The sequence below is a fragment of the Columba livia genome, chromosome 2, assembly GCF_036013475.1.
Source record: "Columba livia isolate bColLiv1 breed racing homer chromosome 2, bColLiv1.pat.W.v2, whole genome shotgun sequence".
Lineage (NCBI taxonomy): Eukaryota > Metazoa > Chordata > Aves > Columbiformes > Columbidae > Columba > Columba livia.
In genome coordinates this window covers 62,856,881-62,868,572 of record NC_088603.1, presented here as the reverse complement: position 1 = coordinate 62,868,572, position 11,692 = coordinate 62,856,881, and the positions used below count along the sequence as shown (strand labels likewise).

Here is an 11,692-nt window from a genome sequence, read left to right as displayed (position 1 = left end):
TATGTCAGAGAAGCTACACATGCAGGCGATCTGGTCTTTAGGATGCTTATGTACTCTCAACTACTTTAACACCCGAAGACATAATTAACATGTTCCAACAACTGTGAATATGCCAGCATTATTCTCATGCTATTAAAAATGAAACACAATAAAAATTATCTAACAGAAAGAGGGAGAAATTTCCCCACAATGAAAAGCAACAAAATGTCAGCTCTATTTGTACAAGAAATTTAATTTTCAACTAAGCAATCCCATGTACTAGGAAAATAAAATCTTTTCAATTTGGAGGAATTTTACGAATATTAATGTATCACAGTTGCAATGGGATTCATTTGTGCTGTGGAATCCAAGAGGTCAGTACATCTGTAAAGACTTATAGTACTTAAGAGATGATCGTACAAGACATATGGTTTAATCATGATGTATTTAAGCTTTTTTTATCTGCTTAAGAATTCAATGTTTTTCTTTCTCTAATTTAAGAAACCATTCACTATTCCTCTCAACAACCAAAAAAGTAAAAATAGAGCAACCACAGTGTATTAAAAATGGACTGAGAAAAATAAAAATTACATAATTATAATTGATTATACCTATGTTTAAAATATAGATATAATGATTTCAGTGTTAATCCTTGTGTGCTTGACATCATGCTATAAATTGTTATATATGGGGTGGATTTCCCATAGAAGCTCATTTGTAGGACAGTAAATCCTCAGAGGAAGATAATGAAAATGCAGAATGACCCTGTGATTTATATCTCAGCATTAATATGTTTATGTCACTAAAGCTATCTTAACAGCAGTTTATTTTGTTAAAACTATGTCCTCCCAATAACTGTCATGACCATTGTTTTATTTTTAGAATGCTAACGTATGCATAACCAGTTTTGCATGAAGCATGGTGGAAAAAGCCTGCCAGGGTTTTAGGTATCTGCTTTTGCAAACTTGCCTTTCATAATTGCTGGAATGCTTATGTTCCCCCATCCTCACTGATGGCTGGCCATTGGTAAAGGAATGTGGTAAAGGCAAATTGTGTATTCCTTGTGCCAAAACTATGGAAAACTTTCTGCACAGAAGTATCTAATCCAAAGAGATTGTAGATGTGTCATATCACAGCTATTCAAGGTGGGCTGCTTGTGCTGCGATTTGGAGTTGAATGCTCAAGTCTGTAAGGTAGAGTGTACAGGCAGTTAATTAAACAGATGGTGGAACTGGAGCATGGCTAGAGCAGCATCACAGCGTGATGTGACTCTCTTCTGTAAACTCAGCCACCAGGTATCATCTTTCAGGAGTTGTTGTCTTTTTTCATTCTCCTCAGTCTTTAACAAAAATGAAACATCCAAATACTTGTGTGTCATCTATCTGGCAGTAGAACAGACTATAAAGAGCACAGCACAGGACATGAAATATGAAATAATTCCTTTTATCATCCAAATAAGAGCCAGGAATACTAAAGGTTATTACATAGTTTAAAAAAATCCTAAAATTAGAAGTTATTAAACAGGACTGTTCATAGTTTATCTGATTATGGACTAGAAAAAAAAAAAAAAGTTAAAAGTTAATTCAAGAGTACTAACTTGCACAGTCTTAAACATAGGGTTTAGTCTTTAATAATAATCAAGCCTACAAACAAACCAAGGAAAAAAGATATAAGCCTGGCACAGACCACCCGTATGTTAATTCATAATGTAGACAGGAAGCTGCAATTTAAGTTTACCTTGTTCACGTAGTTCCTTTCAAGTACACTAGTACTAGTTCCTTTCAAGTACACTAGTACACAAGTACTTTTATCCGTTAATGGGCTAATTTTTCATACAGTTCATTCACATATATTAAAAACATATCATTTTCTAAGGGAAGACAAGATTAGCTATGATGCATATAAAAGTTTACAAGGTGTCATTTAAAAATGGGACTGGGCTTCTGAAATCAGTAGTTTAAGCTCTGAGCATAATCATGTCCAGTAACATATTCCTAGCACTATGGTGCATCTCAAAAAGATTAAATGTAGATGGATGAGAAGCATTCTATAGCAAGAATATATTTATTTTATACTTATTTTAGACTTATGGATATGATGTTAGACAGAAAGCAAATTCAAGCGATTTTCTTATTCCAGTTCAAAATGGGTTGTAAAGCAGTGGAGACAACTTGCAACATCAACAATGCATTTGGCCCAGGAACTGCTAACAAACATGCAGTGCAGTGGTGGTTCAAGAAATTTTGCAAAGCAGATGAGAGCCTTGAAGATGAGGAGTGTAGTGGCTGGCCATCGGAAGTTGACAACAACCAGTTGAGAGCAGGCATTGAAGCTGATTCTCTTACAACTACACAAGAAGTTGCTGAAGAACTCAGTGTCGACCATTCTGTGGTTGTTTGGCATTTGAAGCAAATTGGAAAGGTGGAAAAGCTCAGTAAGTGGGTGCCTAATAAGCTGATAAAAAAAAAAAAAAGAAAGTAATTTTGAAGTGTTGTCTTCTCTTATTCTGCGCAACAACAATGAACTGTTTCCCAATTGTATTGTGACATGTGACAAAAAGTGGATTTTACACGACAACTAGTGATGACCAGCTTAGTGGCTGGACCAAGAAGCTCCAAAGCACTTCCCAAAGCCAGACTTGCACCAAACAAATGTCATGGTCACTGTTCCATGGTCTTCTCCTGGTCTGATGCACTACAGCTTTTTGAATCCCAGCAAAACCATTACATCTGAGAAGTCTGCTCAGCAAATTGATGAGATGCACCAAAAGCTGCCATGCCTGCAGCTGGCATGGGTAAACAGAGAGGGCCCATTTCTTCTCCACAACACCACCGGACTGCACGTTGCACAACCAATGCTTCAAAAGTTGAATGAATTGGGCTAAAGTTTTGAAGTTTTGCCTCATCCACCATATTCACCTGACCTCTCAGCACCCAACTACCACTTCTTCAGGCGTCTTGACAACTTTTTGCAGGGAAATCGCTTCCACAACCAGCAGGATGCAGAAAATGCTTTCCAAGAATTCATTGAAACCCAAAGCATGGATTTTTATGGTACAGGAATAAACAATCTTATTTCTTGTTGGCAAAAATATCTTTATTATAATGGTTCCTATTTTGGTTAATAAAGATGTGTTTGAGCCCAGTTATGATGATTTAAAATTCATGCTCTAAAACAACAATTATTTTTGCACCAACCGATAATAACTTCTTAATCAGAAACTTTTAGAGCACAAATTATTCCTTCAGCTAGGTTCCTAATAAAGGGTGAACTCTGACGATGTCTGAACGTCCTGGTTTTGGCTTGATCTGGAAAAGACAGGAATTTGATTTGACAAAGACAGGATCATTAAAAAATACTATGAGGCACCTGGTTACAGTTGGAGGCTCCTCTGGACATCACTCACAGAAGTTGTCCTCAGGGAAGTACAGTGAGCTTGTAATATAGGATGTGAGTTTTTAACTATCGACATCTCATCCACCATTACAACGAATTAAGGATAAAAATAACCTCAACTGCTTCCTAAAAAACCCTGTTGCATTCAGCAAGGGTACCAGCCTACCTTCCTTCCATAAATGAGTAAATATTCATTCTAGGTGAAATGTTCACCTACCCTCAGGGCTAAAATTTGGCCTTGTGATAATATGGTATAATTTATTGTTTATGCTCAGAATTAATGCCATTGCCTACTCAAAAAGATTCTGTAGCATTTTTTTTGCAAATATCTTCCACATATGGGCTATGGTAGAACCTCATGTGATACTGCCAGTGCTCTGAACCTGCTATGTGTGGATTTGGATAGACAAAGTATTTGGATTTAATAAGTAAGATCTATAACACTCAGCATCACAGGATCATAATGGACTTAGGAAACCAAAATATGATATTATATTCTTATTTGAACAGAACGTGAAACGGTGCATGAGTATTTTTTTTAGCTAAATCATGTTTTATCATGCCAAAGTTTTCCTTCATTGGTTATATACTGACCAGTTGCTTTGAAACAGGTTTTATTGGAATCATGCTTTTTAATTAGATTGTGTGCTGGTTCTAAGCAGGAATTTTTTTCATTAATAATTAGTGTGATCATGGTCATATAAGAGATTTTTTAATCTAAAAATCTCTGGTCATTTTAGGTACAGGCTGTCAACAGCCAGACACTGTTTACTTTCAGCGACTGTGGCATGTTTATGTATGTCTACCTCATCAATTAGAAACAAATAGCCCAGAAAGGATGTACTCTTAGAATCTAAGTAAATAATGGAGATGGATAAATGAAAGTTACTAAATCAAGATGAAATACATTTCTAAAGCTGTGTCAGCTCTGCTTTCAGGCCCAAGCAAAACAAAATTGATCACCTGGTCACAATCCAAGGTCAAAGGTCTGAAACAGAGACTGCTGACACTTAGGTGAATGACATGTTTAAAATAATAGGATAAGAGAATTTTTCATCTAAAAGGAAAACAAAGCAAGGAATATACGTATATAGAGCAGTGTGTTATTGAGAATTACGTAAAGACTTTTTACCTGATATGTTATTTTCTCCTGGTGAAATAATTTGGGATGAAAATCCATCTGAATTCAACAGAAAACTTTCACTGATTCATGAAGATCTGTGTTTCATAACATATGCCCAAATATGTGATTTACTCCAGTAGTGAAGGTGAAAATCAACCTAAAAATGTGTTTGTTTTTTTTCCTCTGCTTAGGTTATTTTTCTTAAAGTGTTAGGAGCAGCATGTTTTGAAGACTGTTTATCAATAAATAATAAAATGCATGTAAAATACTAAGTTAAATATGCAATCATTTTCTCTCACAATATTAGGGAAAACTGGTAAGAACGGAAAATCAGTCACAGAAAACTGTACTCCATGGATGTTTGTTGGTTTTGTACTTCATAAATGCATGACTCAGATTTGCCTGGGGGAGTATTCCTGACATCACAGCAAAGTTTTACAGAGGGGATGGCTTGCAAATCAGAGCTGCAGAGATAGGGTTTTTGAAGGACATTTTCACTGGATAAATTATTTTATTTGGTGCAGGGTCTATTTGATGATTTATCAATTTAGTCTGGTAAAAACTATCATTGTATTGATATTGTGGCAAAACAGCAAAATAAGTCTTATTTCCAAAAGAAGCCAGGGAGCATGAGATAAATAATCTTTTTCTCAGGATTAACTAAGAATTATACATCCAACACAAGTTTTGATTACAGCATGCTCAGATAACAGTGGAAATTCCAGATGAAATGTGAATAGAAATGAGGTTGTCAGCAGCCTAAACTAACAATTGATCCTTTCACTCAGTCAAAGGGATATCATTATAATTAATAATTATTTGATTTTTATTTGCACCTTAATCCAAATAAAGCAAAGTGAGTGCATTTTTGGAAACTGTTACTTTTCAGTCTAAGATGGTTACTGCATCACCTCCAGTTGGAATCTGTTCCATCCATCATTGTTGTGTATCAAAGATTCATCAAGCAGCTGAGCTAGAATTCCCTGTTTATTCTGAAATGGCAGTCTTCTACATGACAGTAAAATCTGCGAAGTCCCGTCTCTAGGTTGCCCTGCCATTTATTAAATATTTTAGCCAGGAAGAAACATTAAGAAGGCCTACAGACTAGGAACACAATTGAAAAACCTCTAAGAAAGGAAATATCTTATTAATTCATTAAGTCAAAGTGCTTGTATCTACACTTGTATGACTAGAATTATGGTTCATTAACTTCATTTCTTTATATGAGTTAATTAGCTCAGAGGAGGCCAGAAATTAATTACCAGCTTATATAGTTTGTGCAGAATGGCATTCTGTTTATTTAGTTTCTCCTATTAACTTTTAATCTCTTCAAACAATAAAAGAGGTAATTAGTATTTTATAAACAAAAATGAATGCAACAAAGGCAAATAATTTGCCAAATAGTGAGACTCCTGTGTGGAACCTGATAGTTGTTTGGTTCAAGTTACAGACCTTTTTACTGTTAAGTATAAGCAAAAGAAGACTGGAAATGTAGGTAGTCTTAAGGCAGGGCCATGCAATCCATCATTAAAGATGAGCTACCTACTAACACCTCTCTGAGCAGAAAAATGAGCTTTAAAAAGTTTCCAGCTCTTTGAAAATAATTGCCCATGTATTCAACTGAAATAAAAGTTGTAATTAACTTTACCAAGGTACAGGAATAGAGTTGTACCAAACAAGAAAACAGAAAGAAACATATTTCATTTAAGTAAAAAGGACACCGAAAACATCTGAATGTACATATAAGCACATAAATGGCTATATTATTAATGCATGCTGTATGGTTGTGATACAAACAAAATGTCAAATGTCATCAGTGCCTTTAGTGTTTAAGCAAGGTGTGTTTCTGCACTAACACATATTGAATCTGTTTAGCAACTTATAAGATGAAACCTTGTATGTTGATAACATATATTAACCTTTGCTTCATTTTTAACTCTGCAGACTGCATATGTGATATTTTTGCAATTCTATGGTAATTTTAATAAGTACATGGTAAATGTACAAAGATACAACACAGTGCAGATATCATCACCATATTTTTGTGTATATGAGTAAATAAATGCAAATATGTGTCAAGGATATTACTGAGGAAGTATTTCAGGAAATTCTTGATGAGTGTTTAAGACTTTTATTAGGTCTATTTATTCACTTTCCTACATCTGCAAAACCAGGTGCCTTTGTCCAGCTCTACAAAACCTAGAGAGAGTCATAAAAGCCCTCTTTAAAAAATCAAAAACCACCAGGAACTTAAGTCTGTAATCTTGAGACATTCATGGAGACATTCATGGAGACATTCCATACAGAGAAACAGGAGAGCTGGTTTTGGGTAAGGAAGGAAAAGCTATTATGAGTACATTAAGTATTTTCCAGTATGGCTTAACTGCTTTATTTTTGCTAGAATTAAAAAAAAAAAAAATCACTAATATATTAATAAAATGGCATCCTGTACAGTCTTTGAATGATGAGCTTTAGAATCAGAATACCATATCTAAAGGTGTTTGCCTAGTGTCATAAAATCAACATAAGAAAGTTTTGTTAGAGTTGCTCAAATCTGAAGCAACACAGCACGGGTCTTCCTTATGCACAGGGGGTTAAATCTAGGCTCTGCTGAAGTCAACAGAATAACTCTCACTGATTTGCAAAGAGACAAGTATTTCCCCCACTGAAATCCTACATTTTACTTCAGAGCTTTCAGACTTCTTTTTCATCTAAAATAAAAGACAGAAGTGTCCTTTTTCCTTCTCGGTCTCTTTATCAGGTCAGCACATGATACAGATGAAGAATCATTTGGAATAAATCAGAAATATTCTGCTAGAACTAAAACAAAACGAAAACACAAACAAACAAAAACCAAACCTCCTTTAAATGCCAGAAAAATAATACCTAATCTAATAAGCCACAATACTAGATGCCATGTTGAAAACTGTGGCAACAAAGGATGAGTCTGTATATTTCTCCAACATGTTAGTGACTTTGAAAAGCAAAGGAATTAGAAATGATTCAAGGCATTCACTGAGTCCTGAATCTGATTGTATCGAGGCTTCATCAATGAAACACAGTATTTGCCACTGTCCAGTGTACACAAAGGTCTTAATTGGAATTGTTTAAATCATAACAATTAATTTTAGCCTCTGATAAAGAATAGCGTTTTCCTTTCTCCTTTGCTGTCTTGTGTTTCATTCTGCTTTTGTCTTAAAATCCTCTTGACGTGAAACAGCTGCCGTCTTCAACCTGATTAACAGATAGGCATGGGTTCTTTATTGCCAGCATTAGCTTTACAGCACAAATCACACGGCTTCAAAAGGCTGGGGAAATGATCAAACTGCTCACCACTATTACTAATGATTTCAAGCATTTCACCACGCCTAACTGTTGCTGCCTTTGCATATGATTTTCCCAGATAATTCCTGAATATGCTGACATGCCGTGTCAAGTTGGTTTCTGTAGTTCTGATGAGAAACAAAGCAAAAGCTCTCATCTGAACAGTCTCAGTCAACCAAGTGTGTTACATATGCCTTTTTTAATTTGTCCCTATTATTTCAACCTACAAACACTACCAGCATCTATATGTATAAGGGTGAAAAGAATGAAAGTGGTATCTTTTTCATTTTGACATCAGTTTTGACTTTTAAAGGTAGGATGTAATTGCCATATGGAGAAAAATAAATCAATAAATCTGATGTAGAAGCTCAGGGACTTCACTTTATTTATATAAATATTCTTTCCCCATTAAAAACAAGTGACCAGTTTTTGCAGAAGTTCCTGTGTTTTCAGTTCAGCATTTCCCATTATTTTCATAATTCTTCACAATTTTTACTTTCGCTATTCATTATTTTTTAGAAGGAATTTTATCTATTCCTGAGCTAGCCATTGGTCTGCAAATAACACTGAATTTGTTATAACTTCTACAAAATGAGAAAATTGTCATCCATCCCTCAACCTCGTTTCCCTCTGCAGCCCAGTACCTTGTTTCTCTCACTAATACAGAGAATTCTTCCAATGTCCTCACCAGCTAGAGGTATCCCACAGAAGAGTTCTCTCTGCTCTTCATTGCATTAAAAAGTAGTTTTAAAACTCAGAGTACTTAACTTGCACTTTACTTACAAACCTGTGCCTCCTACTTCAGGGACAGTTGTCATCTGTGGCAGCATCTATTGCATTTTGAGAACTCAAAAACCCCACCTTCTCAAAAGACCCATACTGACACCTGCTCACGTAGGTGTGTATTCAACATAATTTTCTCATCTAAATAGAATTATGTCCTCTGGAAGGTTCTGTCTCTGAACACTCCTACCAAATACCCTTTCATTACTTATTCCCTTTTTGTTATTTACCAGCTTTACAACTCTCAATGTTCCTGCCAGGCCTGGTCTCCCTCCCTTACTGACCTTTGCTCTCTCATTCTTCCATTAAGAGTTCACAGAAGTTAATCTTGAACACTGGGGCATCTTCCACTTCCTTGCTAGTTTAGTTAATTTAAGTGATCAGCTTGTGAAATTCTGTCTTTTTCTCTAGACTTTTGCCAAAGCTGGGGTTTTTCTTTGCATCATTTCCTACACTTGCCAGCTATTTTGTAATTTACCTCAGCTTTCTCATGTGTAGCAATATCTGCGTTTCTCTGATCCTAATGGTCCTATCACCCCGTTTCCTTTCTTTCTGCAACACACATTTTGACCCCTGACTTCCATCTCGTCCTCTGTAGCTAACTCTTTCTGAAGCAAACATGCTCCTCTTTGGCAAGACAACTGCATTTCAAGCATTATCCTCGACTGTGAGCCTCTGCTGTTCATCTAATATTGGTAACCTTAAGTTATTTTGCTCTGCAATGCTGCCAAATGACAGCTTCACCTACATGTGACACTGATATGCAATTCAATCTGCTGAATGACTTGAGAAAAAAACTTCATAACTCCATGGTAAATATCTAATTAATACAGATTTACAAAGCCACTTCAGTCACTTTTCACTAATATAGAGCCAGAATTTGTACAGTACACAAGGGTATTTCTGTGTTCTTCTTCAATGTTTGAATTCAATGCTATAGCTATGTTTTGACCTGTTATGATCCCATCTCTTCTTATTCTCCCATGGTTCCCTTTTTTCTTTTACTATTTATTTTACTTCTGTTTCTTCCGCATCCCTTCCAAACTTGCAGATTGATGCTTTAGAGCTGCTTCTGCACTAAGAATCTGCAATTGTCTAGCCAACATCCTCAGACTCTCTGACTCCATTCCTTTTTTAAATACAGCAGTAACCAGATCTTTAATCAGCAAACAGCAGCTCAGTTCTGCCTGCTTTTTGCTTACAATTTCCTATCCTTTATATCCCTCCTAACCTTCTGTTCCTATCATTTTTCACTGCAACCTTTTTTAGCTTTGTCCATTTTTTTAACTCTTTTATAGGGTATTTGTATGAATAATGAGTTATAAAATTACAGTGTGCTCTTCTGAGTTATTAGAGCATGACATAGGTCATGTTCCTTGCTACGTGAAATCCAGTGACACATTTGGGACATTTCTGTGACCAGAAGCCTTCTCATCTTGATGGGTATGAAGTTAACCTTTGTCATTCCTGCATACACTTATTGACATATCAACTCAACTACAGGACCTTTGAAAAGGAATGTGAATTGTTAGATATGAGCTTTCAAGATCCCAGGTAGGCCTACTGAAATATTTTCAAAGAACATGATTTACTTTGAAAATCTGATCTGAATGACTGGGTCCCTCTCCTTCCTCTTCAACAGATTTTTGCAGTGACATGTAATTTAACATAGGCTGTTCTTACACTTCTTTCTTTGGTAGTCTCAATGAAAACCATATTTCATGAAGCCATCAAACCTTTGCTGGATAACAGCAGAGGAATTTGTTGCAACTTCCATAAAATACTTACATAGTCTTCCCATTGGAAGAATGTTTCTGCAATTATTTTAATTAAAGCCATTTTTCCAGTGGCTTTTTTTGTCTCTTTTAAATGTCTCTTAAAAGTTTCCTCACCATAAATCCACAAACTAAATGAAAGGACATTAATCCAGCCCATCCTTCCTCTTTACATCAAATCATCTCAGTAAAGTTTTTGTGTCCTCTTTTATTATGGTTACATACCAGCATCCTTGTGAAGTTTGTATAGCCATGATGGCATACATCATGGCACCATACCTGTGAGGAGAGGAAATGATCATCTTTCCTCCCCCCACATTCTTACTATCGACCAAGGTTATTCTCTTTATCATGTGCAGATTTTATTGAGTGATGCCAAGTGAGATGAATAGAAGCAAATAATGACAGTGCCGCAGTGATGAAATGAGAGACAGAGGTCATCTAGGTTTTATACTGAACAAATTGAGTCACATCCACTTCTCATCCATTATTTAGGGGTGATTGGGCAGGCTTGGCTTCTATAGATTTGATAATCATTCAGATGTCCATATTAAATATGTAACATAAATTTCTCATTCGGCTGTCGATGACTTGTCACTGCAAAACAACAATGCATAAAAAGGGCTATAATGCATGAATTCTCAGAAATATTTGACATAAATAAATATGTAAAAGGCAGATAATAAAATCTGTTTCTGTCAGCCTGCCAGCTAGCCTTCATGTCAGACTGGACAGCCCCATCTAATACTGTGATTTTATGCAGCTGTATCCTATGAATATTGGCCTGCACACTAGAGATTAAAGCACAGCAGATGTTTCTCTGCAGGCTAACAAATATATCACCCCTGATAACGAATGACAAATGTTGTTCCATATTGTGTCAGACAAAACCAGGGCTCTTGTAAAACAAGTGTTACAGCTGGAATAGGATATTTTAACACAGTTACCTAAGGAGCAGACAAACAGACAGCCGCCTGCTCAAAAGGTAGCAGAATCCTAACCTGCAGACATGCAGGCTTAGCAGCAATTAAGTGCTGGAGTTCAGAGAAAGAGGAAAAATCCCCTCCTAACAGTAGTATGGAATATTCAAGTCTTTCCCTATATTATTGTCAGATTTTTATGTGTGATCGTGTCATGGATCATTTGTTGCTATCCACCACTATTCCTCAGTCATAGTCATACAGAGGAGAGTGTGATTTGATGTGGAGCAAGGGTATGCAATGGTAGGAGGCGCACAGAAATTCATCCTGTTGTAGTCCAAATGATGAGTTTATTTGGTTTTTTATTCCACAATCTTGTGCTATCCCAATGG

The 11,692-nt window shown here is 36.0% G+C and overlaps 1 pseudogene; it reads left to right on the top strand.

Annotated features, from left to right (window-relative positions):
- The first annotated feature begins 1,875 nt into the window (after window positions 1-1,875).
- LOC135578840 (histone-lysine N-methyltransferase SETMAR-like) lies at window positions 1,876-3,149 on the top strand (annotated as a pseudogene).
- The last annotated feature ends 8,543 nt before the right edge of the window (window positions 3,150-11,692 follow it).